The following is a 25,399-nucleotide window of genomic DNA, read 5'->3' on the forward strand; positions in this document are numbered from 1 at the left end:
AATATCAAAGGAAGTCGATGGTCCAAGCAACAATATCGTGGAGCGACTTATCCAAGATATATTGCTCTCTGGAAAGTGTTTGCTGGCATATCAACCTTCTGTACACAGTGATCCAGTCGTCGAACTTCTCTGCTCAAATTATCGCAAATTTAATTTATGATGTTAGCAAGTAGAATGCGTATTTTTAATCAAATCTAACGATATTAACAAGTAGAATGCGTATTTTTAATCAAATCTAACATAACTAGCCAGAAAACGTTAAAGATTATTTAAAAATACATGGTTGGAAGTTAAATCAACTCCATAGAACAATATTTTTGTTATAGATACTAATCGTTATTTGTTGGTATGCGTTCGCTACTTAAACTATCATGTACTGTATTTATGTAAAATCTCCCTGTTTCTTCGGACATGGAACACGGAACCTTACACGCTCTCTGATTTACTGTTTAATAGAGATTCACAAATAAGCTTATGATTGTATACGTTATCAAAAAGGCAGTGACAAAGTCAATTTTGCATTTTAATCACAGAGATTAGATCTTAGTGAGATAGGAAAGATATTCATATTTTAAAGAAGGATTTTTGAACCATCGCTCTCCCTATCGATAGAAACTAACTTTTTTTTTGTTATTATTAACAAGCTTAGGTATACACAGTAATGTGCTGCTACCCTATTCTATATGAAAGATTACACAGTGTATATCAAAAACTAGCTATAAGTTCATTAAATATTCCCATCTCACAGGATGGTTAGTTATACATGGAATCAGGGGATAAAATACCAGCCTCAATAAAAAAAAATCAACTGTGACTAACAAGAACACCACTTACGGGCTATTCATGCCCGTGCTACCTTTTGGGTGGCTTAATCCTCATCAATCAATCACAAGAAACAAGGGATACATCTCCCGTCACGCAGGGTCCAGTCGCACCTCCACAGATCTCCAGTATCATCTATTGATACTGTTAATGGTTCAAGAGGACTACCACTTACGGGCCTACCTCAAGGTAACAATCAGGTGAGAACATAAAATATAAGGCTGATCTATTAGCCTCCGTTAGCAAAATCCGGGTACAGCATAAGAATATCTTCCAATATTCCTAAGTGTATGAAGTAATTACAGAGTTCAAAGTACCTTATACCATTTGGTCTGAAGTCACTTATAACAGGGCAATCACAGATATAGTGTTGGTGAGTATGTCCCAGCTCTTGTTCACATAGTTTACAATTGGAATATTCACCATTGGGGGGCTATTCATTACCTGCAGCCACCTGCGATACATATCGATATCCTAGCCTAATTCTGGCAATTACAATGTCACACTGTCATTGTGACACTAGTGGAAGTTTTATGCTGTCCGTTCATATAATTCTCGATTCTAAACATGTTTACTTAGTTTAGTTCATTAATTATGCACCCCATATATCATCTTGTGGGCGGTAGTGGAAAAGGTTACAGAGGCACATAAACATGTCATAGCTCTTTATACTCTTGCTTTCTGGCTTTTGTGTGTCAGTGACTGCTCTTCTGTCTTCCCTAATTTCCTAAAATATTGCGGCTTTGACAGAAGAGATTGGAATGCCCATATCCCACTCAACTTCAGGCTTATCACATTCATTTTTAGCTGCCTTGTTTGTGTCATCATGCTGGACAACACCTATATGAGAAGGTATCCATACAAATGAGACTTTGAAACTCCTACTGTTTGCAATAATAATGTTGTTTATAATGGAAGTTACAACTACAACCTTTTGAAGATCAATGCTAATTTTATCTAGATAATGTAATAAACGAAAGTTTTCTATGTCAACAGAAAGGCAGAAATATAAGCTACACTTTAAATACTTGTCATAAATATAACTGAAGTGAAAGCGAAGATATATGCATTTGATACTGTACAGTTTCTTGATGGCTTGCTCTAAGAGTGTGAAGCCCTTCACACCAGCCTATAAATTGTGTAATTTATTTCCATATATGCTAATTAACCTTAAAATCTATATGTCAGGAGGAAGGAAGATGTAGACGTTAATGTGACAACATTTCAAGAAATATCTCTCTCTTTAAAGTTAAATAATACAATCCTATCGCCGGTGTCCAGACACATGAAAGCTACTTAGGTATCAGTGGCCAGCCAAGTGGAGATCACAGGCTGTACAATACTGATAAATTATGTAATTCACAGAGATACGTTGATAAATATTAATGTTTTATATTTTATTAAAAATACAGATATATACTTTGTTTCATACGTTAAATGCAACAATATTTCAGTATATATTATATAAGCATAGTATATATAATTCAGCATATACAATATATAATAAGAGTGTCAGACCACGGAGGAAGAATTGAAACAGGAATTTCCTTTAGTACTTTCTTATATTAATACATCTTCAGAGCGAACCATTCCTTCTGAAGATGTATTAATATACGAAAGTACTTAGAGCATTCTATTGTGGTTTTAATATTGAACAATTATACATATACGAAACAGACAAATCTGGTGTCCGAAATAGTAAAAATATTAGTGTGCGATGTGATCAATGTAAGGGGGATATTGGGTGTGCCTCGTATCCCCTACAACAACAAGAAGTTCGAGAGCGATGAGGCCGCCACCTACTAGCTTCAGGATGTCGTCGAATCTAAATCAACAATATACTACCGCCGCTACTTTCTCGGAAACGTAAGTACCTGCCGCTTTACTTCTCTCACCCTGCCTAGCCTGGCCTAGCCTGACCTGGCCTGGCCTGACCTGGCCTAGCCAGACCTGACCAGGCCTGACCTGGCCTAGCCAGACCTGACCAGGCCTGACCTGGCCTAGCCAGACCTGACCAGGCCTGACCTGGCCTAGCCTTACCTAGCCTTACCTAGCCTAGCCTTACCCAACACTAATCACCACACGTGACAGCCCAAACGAATCGCAAATAAGTACACGTAACAAGTCATATGCCCGGACACTCTTTCACCTTGGGGACTGAGTGGTAACTATTGTATAGAAGAGCCGGCTCCCTGAGAGTGGTAAGAGGGCGTGATAAGAGGCTAACGTGTGGTCTTGAAGGAAGTCGATAAAGCAGACAATTTTCAAAAGGAAGGGCAGCATAACGAGCAGACAGGAATGGACAGACAGTCGGTTATCCCATAATGTGTAATACGCCCCGCACAGCATGGGTGGAGTGGGGGGGGGGGGTTGTAGCAGGGCACAGTATGGTGATGGTGCGGGTGAAGTACACACCCACTGAATTCCTGCCATCAATAATTGTTTTCATAACCATTAGAACAATGGCATCCCTCCAGCCACCATCCTTCCACTGACCCCCTCCTCTGGTCCTCCACCTCAGACAATAACCCCCCACACCCCCTCTCCCTTCCAGACATCAGCATGTCAAAATCAGTACCATAATGTGTTTAAACTATTTAAACGAAGTCATTGTGTATCTCAAGGTATCTTAATTCATTTGAAAGTGTACATGTGCATTCGTTCATATACTCGCCTAATTGTGCTTGCTGGGGTTGAGCTCTGGCTCTTTAGTTCCACCTCTCAACCGTCAATCAACAGGTGTACAGGTTTCTGAGCCTATTGGGCTCTATCATATCTACACTTGAACCTGTGTATGGAGTCAGCCTCCACCACATCACTTACTAATGCATTCCATTAGATATAATCATATATGATTACACATAATCATAATCATTCTATACACATAATCATAATCATTCTATACACATAATCATAATCATTCTATACACATAATCATATATGTGTACGTCAACGTATACATACATGCGTATATATACCTCATATTAAAATACTGATAAACGAATGACCACGAACAAATTAATTTATAATTGTAGCATTATATATAATTTTAATAGACTAATTACGTGTTTATACATTTGAATGGTCCAGACAGGTGGCCAGCCTTGGACATATACACTTCTGGTAGGCACAATGACCTCATGTTAGACCCTTGATAGATTATGTGAGAGAGAGAGAGAGCTGGGGCAGGGAGGTGCGTGCCCCAGGGAGATAATCCATGCCCATGCCCCGCCTCGAGGTCAGTTCTTGAGTCACACCAAGAATAACAATCGAGCAAGTTGTCCTGACCAGGATGTGGCATATTAGGGAGGGTTGAGGAATAGGAATCCTGTCTGATAGGGCTCTTGGCAAGCAGCTCTCCCTCAGTCTACCTATCTATATGGAAGAAATGTATCTAGGCCCTCCTCCCCCCTGCCTATTCTCTCTCCCCCACCTTTCTTCCTTCATTTCCTCCCTCCTTCCCTCCCCCTCACTGGTGAGAGAGTAGGAGTGTGAGAGTAGTTAGAGAACTTGTAGTTCTCACGCTCGTGAAATTGTCTGCGACCCTGGAGGAGTAGAGCGGAGGGGGGGGTGAAAGTAGGTGACGATGGAGGAGTAGAGGGGAGCATTATATGCAGTGAACGTAAGTGTCTATGAAAGAGTACATCATAGAGGAGGGTGAAAGGAAGGTGACGATAGAGGAGGAGAAGGGAGGGGGTGTGAAGGTAGGTGATGATGGAGGAGTAGAGGGGAGGAGGGGGGCAAAGGTAGGTGTCTATGGAAGAGTACATCATAGAGGGGGGTGAAGGTAGGTGGCGATGGAGTAGAGCAAAAGGGGTGGGGGTTGAAAGTAATCCTGAGTTTAATTTTTTAGTTATATATAGTGACACCTCGGCTTACGAATGAATATTTATGAACTTTTCGGGTTACGAGCCTAATTTCTTCGAAAAATTTGAATCGGGTTACAAACTTTGCCTCGGGAAATGAGTTTGTTGATATACGTATGGACTGACCTAGCGCGTGGTGGCATGGTGATCGCACCTCAGTTTACCAGTGTCTCCTGCCTAGTAACTATCGCGCCTGAATTCTTTATAAAGCATTACATTTGTTTTGGGATTTTTGGCTATTTGAACATAAAATTTGTTATTATATATCTTGCCATGAGTCCCAAGAAAGCCAGTGGTAAGGTTCAAGCCAAGAAAACACATGTGAGAATGACCATAGAGGAAAAACAAGAGAGCATTCATAAACGTCAAAACGGTGCACAGATTGTTGAAATAGCTAGGCAGTACAACAAATCTATGTCAACAATATGCACTATACTTGCTAAGAAAAAGGACATTATGAGCGTTAAAGTGGCAAAAGGCATATCAACAATCCCGAAACAAAGAACACAAACACTTGAGGATGTTGAAAAGTTTTTATTAATTTGGATACACAACAAAGAGTTAGCAGGTGATAGCATTTCAGAGGCCATCATTTGTGAGAAACCAAGGAATTTGCATGAAGACCTTTTAAAGAAAACCCCTGGAACGAGGGGGAAAAAGATGAATCAAGTTTGAAAATGTGAAAAGTTTGTGTGACAATAGAGCCTCGTGGAAAACTTTTGCTGTGGTCATTACCTGGTGGAATGCACCCAGGATGGAGTATTAGGGCTATACATCTTTTAAATCATAAAAGTAATAAACATTTCCCATCAACCTTACAAACAATATTAACCTATTTTCATGTATTTCCCCCATGTGCATTTTAACAAAGTTACTAAATTGCCTTTATCATTCTGTAAAATTTCAATTACAGTATACTGTATATAATTTTGTTAGTATAAATGGACTGAATATTCTGAAATCACTATTAATTTTACAATTTCAGATTCAAAGGTGGTCTGGACACCCAATTTGGTCAGACAGGTGAAGAGAGCATTTAGGATAGTTCGAAGAGATGAAGATGGTCACAATTGTGTTTGAAGAGGCAAACGCCCCCCTTTGCTCCTGACATTATGTTCAGCCTATTGACCCCTGCACACCTAACACAAGGTAGGTTGAAAACTCCTCCTTCATGTCATTGGTTCATTAGCCAGAAACTTAGGGCCCATGCAGGAATATCCCTAAAAAAAAAAAAGTGGCCCCAACAATGCATCCTCCAAGTCTGGAGGATGAGCAGGAGCATTGTCGAGAAGCAGGCCCTTTAGTGTCAAACTTTTCTCTTGCAGATATTTTTTGATGGCAGGGCAAACCACTCTACATCACAGTTTTTCTGCACGTTATATATTTTTTAAAACTCTTGGATTTTCGGAATGATACACGAGCAAGGGTTTAATTTTCAAATCGCCACACAGCACAAGAGTTAGCCTATCCTGACACAAGTTAGCCCAAGTTAGCTTGTGTCCGGGCAGTGACGTCTCCTCTTGGGTAATGTATGTCCTCTTCGACAATTTTTTCCAGAATAGCCATGTCTCCTCACAATTAAACACTTGTTGTGGAATATATCCATCAATACAGTATCTACAAAATCTTTAAAATCACGAACAAATCTTTCAGCCCCAACTTTGTCTGAGCTGGCACCCTCACCATGCCTCACAACACTATGAATACCACGTCTTTTTTCAAAATTTCTCAAACCATCCCCTACTCACCTTAAACTCTTTCGTATCTGCAAAACTCGTTCTAGGGGTTTTCTTTATAAGATCTTGCATGAAGATTTCATTGTTGACCAAACCACACACTGGAAATTGAATAGACGACGACATTTCGATCCGTCCTGGACCATTATAAAGTCGATTGTGATGAGGTGAGGGAAGCAAGAGCATTAAGTAGGCAAGAGAGAGAGGTGAGGAGATGGCAAGTATGTACGTATGTACATGAATAAAACATGTACATACTTATACATAACGTGTGTAAATAGTGTAATAAACACAATAACAGTATTTTGGGAGGAGGATTGTTGGCGAGTAATGTGTTGGAGGAGGGAGGGAGGACTGGCAGGGTGTGGCAGCTCACTCATGTTTTTTGGGCTCACCATACCAACATAGTGGATCGTTATGGTGAATACATACGTAGATGGGTATATACAATGTGTGTATATAGTGTAATAACAGCAAAAACACTGTTTGATTGTAGAATATGTCGCATATATGAGGCCCATAATTTTGAGCATAGCAATGTTCTATACTTTGAATTATATAAATTCCACAAATTACACACTTTTAAATAATATTACAGCAAAAAAAAGGAAGAAATGAATGAGAAACTTCAAAATAATTGCGCAACATTTTATTCGCAGCAACTGCCGTCGCACGGGGTGGCGGGGCCGACAGACCCCCATCGCTCCAACGCTCAGCGCCCATAATTTGCTCAACTTCCCAGCTCCATCGCAGCTAAAGTAAGTCACATACAATATTTTTTGTTTAGTTTCCCCGTGATCAAACTCTGCATTTTAACAATATAAGAAGAGAAAAAAAAATTTTGGAAAGAATTTATTTCTTGCGCACCAGGGTGTTATTTGGAGACAGAGCAGTTCAGTGGTTAACTACTAAATTTTTTTTTCTCCCACACACGCACCCCCCTAGGAAGCAGCCTGTAACAGCTAACTCCCAGATACCTATTTACTGTTAGGTAACAGGGGTCATCCCCTTTTGTACAAAGAATCTGCTAAAGCTTTTAGGGCTAATCTTTGACACTCGTTTGTCTTTGTCGCCCCATATTTTTTACATCCGAGTTGAATGCTCTAAGGCCCTTAACTAACTTTAGGTCATGTCCCATACTTCTTGGGGAGCTAATCGACACTGCTCCTCTCTTTACATTCCTCTCTCATTCTGTCTAAACTCGATTATGGCCCTGTTTACTCGTCTGCTTCTCCTTCTACCCTTCACCATCTGGACACACTGCATCATACTGGGTTACGGCTCAGCTCTGGTACCTTTCCTTCGACACCTACCCTAAGCCTGTATGTTGAAACTGGCGTCCTGTTTCTACAGGATCGCCATGATCGCTACTGTCTTCTCCACCTTGCACGGTCCTTACAGCACCCTCACTCTTGCTTATGTCATGCCTTGACCTTTACCCATCCTGTGGTTCCTGTTCCCCTTCACCACCTATCTCTTTCTGTACGGTTGTCTCTCTTACAAAATGCTCTTTCAGTTTGTGTTACCAATATTTCCCCTCGTGTCATTCCGTCTTTGCCCCTATGGAGGGGTCCCCGTTCCTAAATTCTGTAAGCCTTGACCCACATGACTAAAACTTTTACCCCTCCTACAGTTCTAAATCACCTTTTCCTTGAACACTTTTCTTCACACTTCCACTCTATTTCCGTCTTCACCAATGGGTCTTAAGTCTGCAGACGGTGTAGGCTACTCTGTAGTTTTTCCTGACTGCACCTTTGTGTCTCCTGCCTCCGGAGACTAGCATCTTCATGGCAGAACTTTATGCTATTCTCTATGCTCTTCATCAACTCTTTTCTCGCTGTCAATCCTCCTCTGTGTTTGTAGTTGACACTTGCAGTGCCCTCATGGCTCTAGAATCCTTTAATCCAATCCATCCTTTGGTAGTTGAAATTCAACATTGGCTGTTTCTTATCTCCAGTAGATTTAAGACAGTGGAATTTCGCTGGATTCCCACCCATATTGGTGTGTTCTTAAATGAGCGTGCGGACACTGCCGCTAAGGAAGCTATCCGCACCTGTCCCATCTCCCGTAAAGGTATTCCTTATTATGACTTTTACCCAGTTATTCATTTCCCCATTCTTGCCCGTTGTCAGGGTTGTTGGTCTTCTGTTACTGGTAACAAATTGCGTGCTCTTAAGAGTAGTGTGTTCCCGTGGCCTTCCTCCTACCACCGTAACCGATGGTGGGAAACGGCTCTGGCGAGGTTGTATATTGGTCATACACGTTTAACTCACGGGCACTTAATGGAGCGCTGCCCTGCTTCTTATTGTCCAAACCGTTGTCTCTACATGTCCTGACTTCCAGGACTTACGTGTCTTGCTTCCCGACCATCCCTCACTGTCAATTGTCCCTCGATAAAATTCTTGGTAAATTCAATACCTTTGATATTGTTCGCCGTATGCGTTTTTGTTCTTGTATCGGCGACGTTAGTGATATTTAGCGCACTATGATTATCCCACACATTTGATGGTTTGATAATTACTGTACTGTACAGTACTTTGGTTTGGAATGTATCAAATAAAGTTGTTTCATGTATTCAAATGTGTGAGAAAATCCACTGGGGCTGTGAGATGAAGCGAACCTGTAACAAAGGCATTGCCAGTTGCATACTCTACCACCACTGATGGTAAAAGTCTTACAACTGGATATCTTGTGTGACGGGTTATGGTATCACAGCTATACTGAACCAAGATGGTATGGCTCTCCCTCACATAAATGAAAGAAATGCTGCTATTGGCCTTGCAGTGTGTAAGTTGCAGGTGGAAACAAATGAAAATTATCAAATAAATAATTAAACAATTTACTGAAATAGTAATGAACAAAAATAACACATGACAATACTTGACTATCATGTAATGCAAAGGTGAACAAGTTAGTATGACCTTAAATGCAAAAAATAAACTATAAGCAATGAATAAAAGTAAGAAGATATACTGGTGTTCTGAAGACAGCTACCATACCACCATGGCATCAGTCACAGGATGTTGGCTGGAAGTGGACGACGGGTTAGAGACACCAAGGTGATCCTAGAGCACTAAGGGAGAGATTGCCTCTCCAGGGAGGCAGCGCTCTTTATATAGTCCGGCGGTGATGACTCATCCAGTGTCAACACGAGGTGGACATCTGGTCAACTAGCAAACTGCTCGTTGTGGCTGGCGGTGCCTTTGTGTTGAGCTGTACCACTGTCAGTTGAAGGCGGCTAACTGCTTGTTTGTGGGGACAAACTGCCAGTTAGCAGTGGCGCCCGGCTTGCCTCTGAGTCGTACCAGGCCGTGCCAGGCCCTGGGGGGTATGGAGAGGTGGCAGGACTGATGACTCTTCTGGGGTGGTGTAGATGTATAATACTTCCAGTGGAGAGGCATTGAAGGTGAAGGGAAAAGGCAGTTCCACTGCTATGCAGGGGATTCACGTGACACTTGTGAAGCCACAGAAAGTCTGGAGGCCCTACTGAAGCCAGTCCAAGTATTAAATAAAACCCCTGAAGTACGCCGGTGAAGGGTAAAGTGAAGGGTGAAGCAAGACCGTATGCCCCAACTTCAGGCACACACACAAAATCACGTTTTGGTCCCGTCTCTCAACTGTGTATTTGAAGTTGGGGCGTATGGTGTTGAACTGCTTCAGCCTTCACCTGAGTGCTTGTAGGTCTTACGTAAGACGTTGACTCAAGGAGGGGCCTCAAAACTTGCTGTGATTTATGGGGAAATCCGGTTGTAAGACTTTTACAAAGTCAGTAATATACTGTGGTAGAGTATGCAGCTGTCAGTGCCTTGGGCAAGGGTTTAAGTCGCCTCACAGCTCCAGTGGATTTTCTGCTTGGTGTATATCAGGTTGTGATTTTGTGTGTGTACCGTATTGTTATGATCGGCGTCTGATAAGTCCTTTCTGGCCTCAAGAGTCATTTTTACCCACCTAGAAAGATTGCAGATGGCCAAAGCAGTTATTTTAGTTAAGAAGGGACAAGTCTTAAACAGAATTTTGCATAATATTTGACAGTAAAGGGGTAAATTGAGGTAGATTGAAAAACAAAATGGTGAACCGGGCAGGCGGTACTCACAATTAGGCGAGTACACTCGGGAACTTTTAAAGTGCAACCAAACATGCTTTAGGCTCTCACAACAAGAGGTGAGTGGTGGTGGCTCAGGTGCTCAGCCAATCAGAGCACCTAAGGAGGGAGGGCAGGAGTGAGAGGGGGGTGGTATGTGGAAGTTTGGTGACAGTTGTGTGTAGTTTGTTCATCTTCATTGTAAGTTTCATGGCTCGGTGTGCATTTCCCTAGTAAATTTAATTAGGGAAAAATTCAGGTGTTTGATTTTTTAAATCAACTTTTTAAATGTTGAGTTGTTAAAGCCTCAAAGTGCATGGAGTTGGTTTGGGAGTATGGCATCCTCATGCTGTTGCGTGCTCGCGTGAGGTAGCAAAGGTGATGTAAAGTTGTGGGGTGTACATGCTTGGGACGTCCTCTCTCGGGATGGCTGGTGTTAGACCTGCGTGTTTGTCGGTTGTTGAAAAGCCGTCATCCTTTGCTGTTGTGGTATTGATTTTACATTGTTCATCTTGTAATTAATACTGTAGTGCGATATCTAGGGCTACCATTTGTAGGTTTAAAATGTCTAATACAAACAGTTGTCCAATGAGTTTTAATAGGAAATATCATCCACCAAGCACCATTGTACAATTATATTAATTGATAGTATATGGATTGTGCAGAACTGCTTAGAATGATCTTTAACACTTGGCTATATTGGTCATGTCAAATACCTGCAAGGTGAATGTTCAAAGACCCTTTCTTTATTCAGTGTTGTCACATACCTCATGGGGGTATGGATAGGCAAACACTCATTCGGTTAACTTGCCTTGTAGTACTTTCAGAGCTCAGTAATTTGGAATCTGGTTAGCACTTTCCAAATAAATTGACCTTTAAAGTGAATTCCTATTTAGGTTTAAAACATTATACCGAATGAGAAAGTCGGATTATATAGCCGAACACCAGAAATGTTGTTATTCAATTTGGTTGCCTAAAGCACATTCAAGGACTACACATTACATGGCATTCCAGGATTCCTCTATACCTTGCCTTATGCTGTAAACATTGCCACAACCCTGTGTTTTATTGATTTAAATGGCCACAGGGAGGCATACAACACTGCAGATTATGATGTCATTAGTTATCCACTGTGCTGACAAGTGGGCTGACTGATATTCGTTGACACCTGTATCGTGCTTCAATTTAATCGCCAGGAGATCACCCTCTCACTAGACTCATCTGTAGGAAGTACAGTATAGTATCTCAAATTACCTTGGATCATAAATAGCATAAAACTTGGGGGTAGGAGAGGGTTGCAGTGTTTGTCATGGCTCTCAGTTGTTCCTGGTATTAGGCAATTTAGTTCTGGAATCATTTTTGTTGGCCAATGTTAAACTTTTTCGAAAGTAGATGTTTTTCTGAAAGGGATGGGGGGGGGAACCTCTATGCTTGGATACAGTTATCTAAGTGAATACTTAGATTTATACAGTAGAATAACTACCTTCTTTTCCTTAGTCAAAAAGGTTGCTTGTTTATTTCTAGGGACTTGTATTTTCTTTTATTTTTTACTGCAGCAACTTTCAGTGAATAATAGATTCTTACTGAAAGGACCTTTACTTCATTGTTGTTGCTTTATGGTCATCTCATTGTGTACAGGGATTCCGCGAAGCTTTTGGGGTTAGTCTTTGACACTCGTTTGTCTTGGTCAGCCCATATCTCTTGCCTCCGAGTTGAATGCTCTAAGGCCCTTAACCTCCTTAAGGTTTTGTCCCATACTTCTTGGGGAGCGGATAGGCGCACGCTCCTCTATTTGCACTCCTCTCTCGTCCTGTCTAAACTCAATTATGGTTGCCCTGCATACTCTTCTGCTTCTCCTTCTACTCTTCGCCATCTTGATGCTTTGCACCATACTGGGTTGCGTCTCGGCTCTGGTGGCTTTCGTTCGACTCCCGCCCTTAGTTTGTATGTTGACACTGGCTTTCTCTCTCTTCAGGACTGACGTGATCGTTACTGTCTTCGCTATCTTGCGCGGTCCTTCCAACATCCTTCCTCTCGCCTCTGTCGTGTATTGACTTTTCCTCCTCCTGTGGTTCCTGTTCCTCTTCATTGTCTCCCACTTTCTGTCCAGTTATCTCGCTTACAGGATTCTCTTTCTGTTCATATTTCTAATGTTTCTCCTCGTATTGTTCCTTCATTACCTCCGTGGAGAGTCCCCCTTCCCAAGTTTTGTACGTCCTTGACTTGTATTACTAAAGCCTTTACCCCTCCTACAAATCTGAAAAGCCTCTTCCTTGAGCACTTTTCTTCGCACTCCCACTCTATTTCCATCTTCCCTGATGGGTCTAAGTCTGCGGATGGTGTGGGCTACTCTGTTGTTTTTCCTGACCGTACTTACATGTGTCGCCTCCCTTCGGAGGCTAGCGTCTTTACGGCAGAACTTTATGCTATTCTCTTGCTTTCTCATTCCTCCTTTGTGGTTGTAGTTGATTCTCATAGTGCCCTCATGGCTCTAGGGTCCTTTAATCCTGTCCATCCGGTGGTCATTGAGATTCAACATTGGCTGTTTCTTATTTCTAGTAAATTTAAATCAGTAGAGTTTTGCTGGGTTCCCAGCCATATTGGTGTTTCAATGAGCGTGCGGATGCTGCCGCTAAGGAAGCTATCCGTTCTTGTCCCATCTCCCGTAAAGGTATTCCTTATTCCGACTTTTATCCTGTTATTCATTCTTCCCCGTTGGCAGGGTTGTTGGTCCTCTGTGGTTGGTAACAAGCTGCGTACTCTCAAACTTAGTGTGTCCCCGTGGCCTTCCTCCTACCACCGTAACCGGCGGTGGGACACTGCTTTGGCACGGCTGTGGGTTGGTCATACCCGCTTAACCCACGGTCAATTAATGGAGCGCCGCCCTGCTCCTTATTGTCCGAATTGCGTTGTCCCTCTTACAGTTGTGCATATCCTTGTTGAATGTCCTGACTTCCAGGACGAGCGTGTGTCTTGCTTTCCGACCGTCCCTCGCAGTCACTTGTCCCTCGATAGAATTCTAGGTGAATCGGATACTTTTGATATCGTTCGCCTTATGCGTTTTTATTCTCGTATTGGCATTCTTGGTGATATTTAGCGCCCTCTGATTATTTTGCACTTTGGTGCCTTCTTTTGGTAATTACCTTACCTTCATTGTTGTTTCATTTTAATGTGGTAGTTGTGATATGGATTGTTCTGGCTCACGTGCAAGGTCTTGGATTTTTGTCTGTTTTATATTAAGGAATTGCCAGTCTTGTTACTATTTGTAGTTAGAGATCTGCATTGAGGCCTCAATATTATATTTTTTTTTTTTATAACATGTTATCAGCAATTTTTGTGGTTGGTAATATTTAGATTAATGTCGGTGATGTATATGACAAGGGTTAAGACCCCTTGTGGTATGACAGCATTTTTCCCCAGTCATTTCTTTTAACAAATGAAAGGGTCCTTTCTACCATGTACCTGTTTGTTGCTTCTTGGTCTTTCATTTGGTACTTTGGCTATTAAAACAATGGCCTTTGGTAATGTTGCAGGGTTTGTTTTTAGCAAACAGTTTTACAAAAAAAAAATTCCATTCCTTCAGGACCTTGCAGATGTTAGGTCAAACTAATTGACAGTAATCTGTTTTGCCCTTTCAAACAATGATGGTTTTAATCTAGGTAAAATATTTCAGAATATCTGAAGTTTGGCAGACAAATCATTTAAGAGCTTTGATTAAATTTAAGTTAAAGACTTTGTGAAAACCATGTTGTATAGATGCTTCAGTGTCACTTTTCTAATGTTTTGTAAATTTAACAATGATCTTTAGTTAATTTAATCATAATTTGTACAAAGCTTAGGTGTTGCATAGCTTTAAATTTACTTTCAAATATGAAAACTAAAATATTGACTAAAGTTTCTTCCACTTTAATATATCAGACTAATTTGCAATATTTATTAGTTTATGTAAATTGAATAGGTAGTCCACTTTTACATCTTTTCAATGCATTTTGCATGCACCTATGTAACAAATTGGTGTAAATTTTACAAAATATTTATTTTCAAAGTAAAATTTCAGATGTTTAAACATTGCATCAATAGTAGTAAACAATTTCCAGCATAATTTCAGGATAAGGTATATAAAGTAGTTTCATTAAAATTGTTTTATTTAATAAGTTTTACATATAGTATTTATAATACATCTAATATTTATTACTGTTTCAGGTTGTGAGACAGATGCTCCTAGATGAACAGAAGATCCAAAAGGCCAAGACAACTCCAGAGACAATCACCTGTGAAAGGAAAATAAACATTAAACAGGGACACTACTTTTATTATCACCAATGCTTATTATCAAGTCCAAAAAATCCTAACATCCTATCTTTTAAGATAGGCTCAGCAAGGCCTATCCCTTCCTCTGGTTTTCATGCAGAGCTTGTTCCCTGAATGAGTGCATTACATCCACCACTTTAGTGCCATCAACACATTGTACATATGCTTTACTGAAAGCACTGTACAATGCATGCCAGGCACTAAGGTTTTAGATGCATCCACCCATTCAGCAAACAAGCCCTGTGAGAATTAACAATGTAACCATTGTTAAGGGTCCCTAAACCTATGCAAATCTAGTCCATCTATTAGATGGGTAGTAGAGCAAAGCTCTGAAAAAGCCAAGCCAGGGAAATCTGCAGGACTGCCTGGTCCCCTTTTATGAAATGGGGTAGGATCAGTACAAACTGCATCAATCCCTGTGGGTTGTAACAGTAGGACATGGTTACACACCTATAAATGGACTAGACAAGAGAATTAAGATTAGGTCATTGATATAGCTAAAACATCAAATTCAAACTCACCCACTTTTGTAGATTTCCTTTTGCAGAGTAAAGGAGCCTCACTCCAAGCCAGTCCATGCATCATAATCACTTTCACCTGAAAAATATTTCAACAAATTAATTTCAGATTTAAAGCCAATCTTGCTTTACTTTACAAATTCAGATGGAAAAAAATTCTTTAAGGAATTTACCTTTCCTACATATTCTAGTAGCAGTAGTAAAGATCTAATTTAGTAATATAAATATATATGGCATCAATTTGCCAAGTTTCAGTAAATGTCATTTCAGAAACTATCCACAACTGCACTTCAATGGCAATTTACATTTATCTTTAGCCAATGCTATATTGTTTAAGTTATTACTATTTTTTCACTTTTATGCAAATCTATTCAGATTAACCTTTACTACAACTCACCTGATTCTGTTTAAGCAATTCCAACTGACAGAGGGACTTCTGGACTTTCCAAACCACATTCTGGAAAACTAAATAAATTTAAAACCAAGCTAAAGTAAACATTGAATATTTTTTTACTTTCAAGGGAAAAATACCATCACTTAGAACAAAACTTTTCCTGCCATTAACTTTGACTCATGATTACCCTTAACAGTGTTATAGATTAAAGCTTATTTAACAAACATTTAATGTTAACTAAACAAGATTTATATTTCATTAAAATTATTAATAAAACACCCTCAACTATGCTGTTTAAGATCTAATGCCCCCACATTACAATTTTCACAATTTCAATACATTCCTGAAAGGACTAAACTTGCAGATATGGTACCCACTAGCCTAAGCCTAGACTTCCATACCCTAATATTTAATAGGTTTTTAGCAATTAACTTCTACCCTCTAATTCCAATGTACACAACACTACTTACTGTAGATCTGCAAGTATTTTCCTGCAGCTCTTTGTTGCCAGGACCTTCCACAACCTGTCATGTGAACAGTAAATATTACCAAAAAGTTATTTGCATAGCGATGTTATTTTGTTCATACCTGTACCACCAGTTTAACAGTTGCCATTTTAAATGGCACACTAAGTATCTTTGTCCCATCTTTATTAATTACAAAGCTAGTCATTTCAAGTGAACATCCTACACAAATTTTATTTTCCAACAACTTTAGTCATGAACATTTTTCTGGAACATTGCAAACAAACTTTAATTTAAGAACCATGTATAACATTTGAATAAAAGCTATACAAATTATTCTTTTGCAACCACTGCTTACTACTAGGGGGACAAATTTATTCTGTTGAATTATGTACCAAGCTTTTTAGTCTGAAAATTCATAATTAACCCAACTATATTGCCAAGACAATGTGATTTTACTAAATTTAGTATTATTTTTACACTAGCAACTATACAAGGCCATATTCTCTAGTTATCACCACACTTCTGCAGGTGTAAGGTTCTATCTCCCCCATCTGCAGCACTTATGACCACACTTGGTCTTTATTATAAATTTCTTTATGAACCTGATACAGTACTGTTAATGCATTAAATGTTTTGTGCGAACAATTTAGCTACAGTTCTGCCAAAGGAATGATTAACACCATGCAAGCCAACTAATATTAAAGTTAGAAATATTTATTAAAAGCAGTTTATCATATGGGATGTTATTTTAGAAGGATGGGTGGTGTGGTGGTTATGTTATGGTTGAGTAACATGGTACAAGAGGGCAAGTAGTTGCTGAGCAAGTATGCCAACTTCAATTTCTAGCAAACTGGCAGATACAGCAGAAGTGCACACTTTACTGCCATTAGAATTCATGCAGAAAGTTCCTACTAGAGAGTTACTGGCCACCATTCACTAATGACTAGGGGAAGTTAGCTCAGAGCATCTTTGATGTGCTTTGATGGCAACGAAAATGTTGCCCCCTTCAAAAGTTAAGCTAGTCTACAGCATTTCGTTTAATTAACTATGTAAGGGGGAGATTCTGAATAGCAAGTGCCAATAGGCACTGCCACTGGCTTATGGCAAAAGATTCTGTAGCAATAGAACTATAAGCCACACTTTCACCCCCCCCCCCTTTCCTCCCAACTGTTCAGTGTCAAAAGGGAGGGGGGTGTCCATTTACTGTACCACTTACATTATAGTGTGGGCTTCATCCACTATTTTGATGTTAGCTGGAACATTTGTGTCAGCTGCTGGTTTGAAAGGGAGGCATACCATGTGCCAATTCAGGAAGCTTTCCACGTTCCTCACTGCATGTCAGCTCAGGACCTCACTACCATGTTGGGAGGCAGTTGAAGACTAACCAATCAACATCCCAGGCTGGAGAGCAGTGCCAGCTCGGGGACAATTTACCACCTGCAAAAAATTTAATACTCTTAACAATCTACACCATCTATCTCATCTTTACCTAGCCCCCAAATCTTACATTTGTCAGCATTAAACTGCATCTGGTAGTCTTAACCACTTCAAAACTATATAGGACATCGGTATTTTTTATTTGCCAATTCTGCAACTATTGCAGTCTAAACCATAATCTTGCGAATAACCGAGGTCTAAGGAGAGCTTTTAGGCACTACTTACAACACTTCTCCCAACTTAACCCCATTTATATTAATTTCCTTTGGTATAGCCATGACCTAATCAACTTCAGTCAGCATTCCCAATGATCCGAGCCCCTATCAATTTTGCGCCACTATCAAAATCTCTGCTGAAGTCAAAGTACACAAAATCACAAACCTTATCACCATTTCAACTATGCAACCTAATCCATGAACATTTAGTAATAAAACTATGCGATTCATGTATCTAGTCATGTTTCTCAAAAAGAGTAGAGAAATGGCACTTGCAATGTTAGATTCTAGTAACTTTCCTCACAATAGACTAAGCTAATTGGTCACTAACTTAAGCGTTAAAGTTAACTCAAACTTTTCTTTTAAAACTTGCTATATTAGGAACTTTCCACGACCGGTCTTTACCCGACATAATTAAATAGGGTAAAAACGGTATATTAAATGCAGTAAAACTACTGTAAATTCAATATGATAAACTTGCATTCTTTAAGCATGGGCTGCATAGTAAGTGAACTAAACTAAATGTTAAGCACCCTGGCAAACCACTTCGTTCTATTCAATTTCTTTATTTAATCACTTTGTCCGGCTAGAATTTTTAGATTAGATTAAAGGAACACCCTGGTAACAGCTGAACTAGTTAACTAAATACAAATATTTAGGTAAAATACTTTCATAAAACCCGTCTACTTCCCCCACCAGTAGACTTGTTCAGCTAAAGGCATAATGTAATGTTCCACTTTAGTAAATAAAGACTTAAAAAAACACTACCCCATCTGTGTAGTTACCGGTTACCTGACATTCTACGCTTAAAATAACCCATCTATTCCCCATAATTGTTCGATATAACTTACTTCTCACCCGCTGGTCGAGTACACAGCAGTATATATCCTCCTCCATCACTCACCTCGTGGATACTATTTCACTCTGGCCGCAAATTGCCTCAAATCACCTACGTTGTCCATAAACATATATAGAAGAGCAACTGACCGTAACACCAACACCCGTATAGCGATCATCACATAACGTGGGAACATTAGTAGTACTGCTGTCAAAACATAGATGGCGCCAGGACAAACGGTAATTCCTATGGACTCGCCTAGTTATGCGTAGGGAATTGAGCTTCAGCTGTTTGGTCCCGCCTCTCAGCTGTATTCACCTAGTTGTACTCACCTAATTTGTGCTTGCAGGGGTTGAGCTTTGGTTCTTTGGTCCCGACTCTCAACCGTCAATCAACAGGTGTACAGGTTCCTGAGCCTATTGGGCTCTATCACATCTACATTTGAAATTGTGTATGGAGTCAGCCTCCACCACATCACTGCTTAATACATTCCATTTGTTAACTACTCTGACACTGAAAAAAATCTTTCTAATATCTCTGTGGCTCATTTGGGTACTAAGTTCCCCTTGTTCGTGTTCCACCCGTGTTAAAGAGCTGTCTTTGTAACTATCAAAATGCATATATCTTTGCTTTCACTTCAGTTATATTTATGACAAGGGATTTAAAATTTGCCTATATTTCTGCTTCTCTGATGACATTAAAAACTTTCGTTTATTACAGTATCTACATAAAATTAACATTTTATGTAGAATTAAATTTTATTTTATTATTTTATTAAACAGTCTCCGTGGTGTAGTGGTAAGACACTCGCCTGGCGTTCCGCGAGCGCTTTGTCATGGGTTCGTATCCTGGCCGGGGAGGATTTACTAGGCGCAAATCCTTAACTGTAGCCTCTGTTTAACGCAACAGTAAAATGTGTACTTGGATGAAAAAACGATTCTTCGCGGGCGGGGATCGTATTCCAGGGACCTGCCCGAAACGCTACGCGTACTAGTGGCTGTACAGGAATGTAACAACTCTTGTATATATCTCAAAAAAAAAAAAAAAAAAAAAAAAAAAATTATCTTCATTAGGTTGTAGTTCTCATCAATAGGGAGAGCGTCGGTAAAAAAAAAATTGTTTAAATATAAATACTGTATCTTTCCTCTCTCAATAATATGCCCGAAACGCTATGCGTACTAGTGGCTTTAGGTATTGTATGTACTAGCTCTATCTATAAATCCAATATTATGTTTGTAAATCGACTATTTATGTACTTTCCTGAATAAAATGAACTTTACTAATATCTAATCTCTGTGACTAAAACGTAAGAACGACTTTATGCCTTTTTGATAACATATACAATTATAAGCTTTATTAGTGAATCTGTATTAATTAAACAATATATCAGAGAGTGTGTAAGGTTCGGTGTTCCATGTGCGAAGAGACATGGGAGATTTTCACTCAACACAAAGCTGCTATTAGGACAATATCCAATTCTGGCCCCAGACATCACTCGGTACCCCTACTCAAATCTCTGAATATGTTAGACATTAAGTCACTGCACATTCTCTCATGTGTATTATACATATATAAAACGCTAAACTATAATGCCAATCCTGATCTCAAAAGCTTCATAGAAGGTTGTAACAGAACCCATGAGCACCACACCAGAAATAAATACAGTTTTGATATTCCTAGAGTACGACTTAATCAAACCAGAAATGCTCTACAAATCAAGGGGCCCAGAATGTGGAATGACCTTCCCAACCATGTTAAAGACTGTACCTCTCTCAACCAGTTTAAGTTAAAAACGAAGCTATACCTAATAAATTCCCTGTAACTCACCTTACCCCTCGTTTGTCAACCCATGTATGTTTTTTTGTTTTTTTGTTTTTCAAATCAACGCTGTTTGAATGTAATTTTCTGTAATAATTTGTAATTGTATTTGTGCTGCTTTTTCAACAATGTTCCCCCCCTCTTTTACCTCTATTTTTATTTGTACTCAACACATCTTATTCTTTTTACCCATTAGTTTTAAGCTTTAGTCATTAATGTTTTTCCTGCCCGAAACGCTTTGCGTAATAGTGGCTTTAGGCATTGTATGTACTAGCTCTATCTATAAAGCCAGCTCTATCTATAAAGCCAACAAACTTTGTAAAATCTCTTTATGTATGTACCTTACCTAAATAAAATTATTATTATTATTATTATTATTATTATTATTATTATTATTATTTTACATCAGTACAGTAAATGTTTTAAGTAGCGAACGCATACTAACGAATAACGATTAGTATAGACCAACACTATTGTTCTATGAAGTCGATTTAACTTCCAGACATGTATTTTTCAATAAGTCTTAAATATTTTCTGGCTAGTTATGTTAGATATTATTAGAAATACGTATTCTACTTGTTAATATAATAAACTAAATTTTCGATCATTTAAGGAGAGAAGTGCGACGACTGGATCACTGTGTACAGAAGGTTGATATGCCAACAAACACTTTCCAGACAACAATATATCTTGGATAAGTCGCTCCACAATATTGACACCTGGACCGTTGACTTCCTATGAGGCCACATATTTACTTATTTCATAATGGAAGTATATTATTTTATAGTAAATATATGTTTTCTCGTGTTCTGCATTAAGTACCAACATTATAGTGAATAAATATACCATATTTCTTCATTATTTAAGTAATGCTAGGAGGCTTTGAGTAGCTTTGGGTCATTAGGTGAACAGAATCTCCAATAGATGGGGCGAGAGTCGCGCTATCTCTCGCCCGAGCGAGAGTCGAAACTTATTTTAGAATTGATATATCTTTGTCCTCCAACAAGATATATTTCCTTTGGTGCACTCACAATAACGAGCATATCTCTGTCTTTCTGAAGGCATATAATATTTTAGGCTTTATAAGCGTATCTTTGTTAATTACACACTATATTGGCAAGTGCGTAGGCTCCTGCATTCCATGACCGACAAGCTACTGAATGCCACTATAAAAACGTATGTATCTTCACTTGAGCTTTATATATGTCTATGTTAAAGTATTTAAAATGAAGCTTATAATTCTATCTTTCTTGAGACATATAAAACATATGTGTTTATTAATGAATTTACGTGAAATAAGCATTGTTCTGAGAGAGAGTTGCTCTGTCGATCAGTCTGTGCGGGGTCGGAGCTCGGCGATTATTAAAACACATGTATCTTCATTAGAACTTTATATATATCTATGGTAAAGTATTTAAAATGAAGCTTATATTTCTATCTTTCTCAACACATATAAAAACATTTGCGTTTATTAACGAATTTACGTGAAATAAGCATTGTTCTGAGAGAGAGTTACTCCGTTGCTCGATCTGTGCGGGATCGGAGCTCGCCGATTAGAAAAATACACGTATCTTCGCTTTAAATACAAATATGCCCATGGTAAGGCATTTAAAATGAAGATTATGTTTCTATCTTTCTTGAGACGTATAAAAATCTTACGTTTATTAACGATTCTGCGTGAAATAAGCATTGTTCTGAGATGAATATTGCGGATTTCCGGCTCTACGACCGATGAAAAATGCAACTTTTATACAACTACAAATATCTTTAGTTTTACTTTAAATTTTGTCCTGAAAGAGTTTTCATATATAGATCCAGTTTCTGCCGTTCTTCTGACATAAAAAGACCTTTGGTTTAATAAGTTATTAAGATGTTTTCAACAATATTACTAGGGCGTTCACCGATTCTGACATGGGCCACCCTTTTGGAAACGCAACACATGGGTTGACCTGATTGATATATGGGTCACATTCCATTAAGGTTCGGAACATAAACATTAGCAATAAGACTCGCTGCCGGCGCCATTGCTAGCTGGCTGCACACGGATTTGTTCCCGGAAAAACTCACGATTCTGAGCACCCATCAGCTCCATTCGTCACTGTTTTGTGAGGAAGAATACATCAGTACTCCAAGACCCAGACTATATCTTGTTTTGAAGGAAACAATTCCGATTTCGTCTACAATTGACAGAGAAACAACGTTGTTGATTACCTACTGCCCAGCTGACTGGTATTCTGCGCAACCCAGTACGCAGGCGACCCAAACTCTCGTACCGTACTTTTTTTTTTTTTTTGAGGACCGTATCACTGACCAGGTCACTTAGAGTCCTACCCTGAAGGGTGAGGCGATACCCTGCGGGCAGTGCCACAAGGGGGCACCTTAGAAGGTGTACTGAGCCTGACAGGGAAAGGTAGACCAAACAGCTCTTTTAGGTGTTAGGTATCCCTGATTCCACCTGGGGGAATCATTCTACGACCTCCGTTGGAGGGGAATGAATTTCTCCAGGCCTAGGAGTGTCTCAGGCATTAGGTAGGGCAGTGATTCGGTTCTCACTACGCGGAGAGAGTCATGGGGAAGGCTAAGAGAAAGAGGAAATGGAGGCAGCTTTCAGACGAGGAGGGACGGTGGACCGATGTGCAGCAGGCACCGAAGAAAACTGCTATCGAGGCTTTACCACTTGCTTCTACCAGCAAGACAGCAGACGTAATGGACCTAGAGAGGACAGCATCAGTCACACACCAGCCAGTGTCCACACCAGACATCGCCAGACTCTGCACATCTTCCAAAATTCAAGATAATGCAGACAGACCACTTTCCTACAGCATATGGAGTAGTAACGGCAATGGAAAAAGAACAACCAGATCTCAAACTTTCCATTACAGTCAACCTGAAAGGAGAAATAATAATGACACCACAAGACCAACAGACTGCAAATTACTTAGAAAAAGTAAGAGTCCTGCAAGGGAAACCTGTATGCTTGGAAAAGCTGGACCCTTCAGAAAGACGCACACGAGTCGTGCTTTTGGGATACCCAATCGACTTTCCACTGGATCCAATACTAGAACACAAGCAAATCCTGAATGCGGAACGATGCCGCACAAAAGTAGACAAGGCAGCGACACGTCAGGTTCTGGTGACCGTCATGGGACATGTGCCAGAAACATTCAGTCTTGGAAATTGGAGAACATACCGACAGAGACCATACATCCCGGAACCCCTGCGCTGCTTCAGGTGTCAGAATACGGCCACCATCAATCACGCTGCACCGGACAGGAGAGATGCGGAGTGTGCAGCCTGAGACATCCAACCAAAGACTGTATAGCCAAGCACAAGGCAAACCAGACCACAACAGCCAAATGTCCAAATTGTGGAGGCAAACATCATGCCTGGAGCACAACCTGCTCTGCACGGAAAGAAAAAGTGCAGACAGCTCATGCCAGGATAAACACACTGATCAGCAATACATACCCCAACACCAACGTCTGGAACACTCGTGCACAGCCACAACAGACACCCACTCTCACAGAGCAAAATTTCCCGAATCTGTTAATTCCAAATCAGAAAATACACAAAAGTGTTGCAGAAATACAGCAAATGCAAAAGAGCAGAAAACAATTACTTTCGGAATCAACACAACAGATATACAGTTTTACCGAGGTCCAGCTGAAAAACATCGTGAAGATCATGGCAGAGACCATTATCAATTGCCTACAGGTGACGCAGAACGCCTCACAGCAACAGACTCAAGAAATCACGTGTAATAATGGACAAGATCGTGCAGCAGACCACAGTTACACAAGAAATACAGTCTGAGACAAGACGGAGCACAAGAGGACAAACAACGCAACATGGACATACAGACTACCAACAACAGTCGGGTAGTCAAGACACCAGAACATCAACATTTACAAAAGCAACTGCAAGAAGCAGTGACCACCCAAGATCAACAGAATCTTCCAACACAAGAGACAGACAAAACAACAGCCAATGCAGTCTGATATGCAGCAACGCCAACAAAGACGTATTGAACAGCAGAGATGCACAGGTTCCAACAACACAAGAAAGGGCCACGAGCAATCAATGCAGTCCGACATGCAGCAATACCAACAACAAAGCGATGGACCACAGTTATGCACAGATTCCAACAACGCCGGGGATGACCACGAACAATCAATGCAGTCCGATTTGCAGCGATACTACTTGCGAGGTGGAGAATATAGAGGTCGATTCCGAAGAGGAGTTCTAGTAGAACAAGCAACACCAACCGAAACCGTCGTCTGGCCATTACGAATTCTGCAGTGGAACATACAAGATCTTGGAAATAAAAAACACACACTTCAGGAGGCTGCAATCAGCACGAAAGCAGATATAATCGTTTTGGAAGAAACTCTTTTCCCAGCCACGAAATCCTTCAGATTAGCTGGATATCAGCACTATGTTATACCGTATGAGCAGGGGAGACAAAGAGGATTAATGACCCTAGTCAGGAACACCATACTCAGCAAGAAAATAGACTCAGTTTCATGTGGGGATGGAGTAGAGGTATTAGCAGTAACAGTGAATATGGCTAATATTGAGCTCCCCATATACAACGTCTACAAGCCCCCTAGACGTAAACTAGAAGCAGAGGCAGTGCTTGCCTTGGCCACGCAGGAAAATGTAATTATTGCTGGGGATTTTAATGCTCATCATCCAGAGTTAGGTGCAACTGGGCCAGCCAATGCAGATGGGCGCCATTTAGCTGCAGCTCTGCGAGAAGTACCTGAAATTACACTTCTCAACACTGGGGAACCACTCACATTCTAGGAGGTTCCCTTGATCTTACATTCATCTCAACAGCACTCCAGCATCAGGCGAAGTGGGAAGTAGACCCGGTGATCACCAGTGACCACTATG

At 40.1% G+C, this 25,399-nt stretch overlaps 2 long non-coding RNA genes across 3 annotated transcripts; one reads left to right on the forward strand and one right to left on the reverse strand.

The window, feature by feature from the left end:
- The first annotated feature begins 1,007 nt into the window (after positions 1–1,007).
- LOC138356745 (uncharacterized) lies at positions 1,008–14,807 on the forward strand. Of its 2 annotated transcripts, XR_011224630.1 has the most exons (5): positions 1,008–1,022; positions 2,500–2,688; positions 5,674–5,837; positions 7,084–7,182; positions 14,709–14,807. It is a non-coding gene; the product is annotated as an uncharacterized lncRNA (long non-coding RNA). The 2 variants fall into 2 exon arrangements; XR_011224629.1 differs by lacking the exon at positions 1,008–1,022 and having other exon boundaries at positions 2,357–2,688.
- LOC138356746 (uncharacterized) lies at positions 14,633–18,977 on the reverse strand. The gene is made up of 6 exons (XR_011224631.1): positions 18,699–18,977; positions 17,412–17,632; positions 16,199–16,252; positions 15,732–15,791; positions 15,338–15,413; positions 14,633–14,776 (listed from the first exon to the last, which is right to left on the reverse strand). It is a non-coding gene; the product is annotated as an uncharacterized lncRNA (long non-coding RNA).
- Between the last annotated feature and the right edge of the window lie 6,422 nt (positions 18,978–25,399).

This window comes from Procambarus clarkii, chromosome 74, assembly GCF_040958095.1.
Source record: "Procambarus clarkii isolate CNS0578487 chromosome 74, FALCON_Pclarkii_2.0, whole genome shotgun sequence".
Taxonomy (NCBI): domain Eukaryota; kingdom Metazoa; phylum Arthropoda; class Malacostraca; order Decapoda; family Cambaridae; genus Procambarus; species Procambarus clarkii.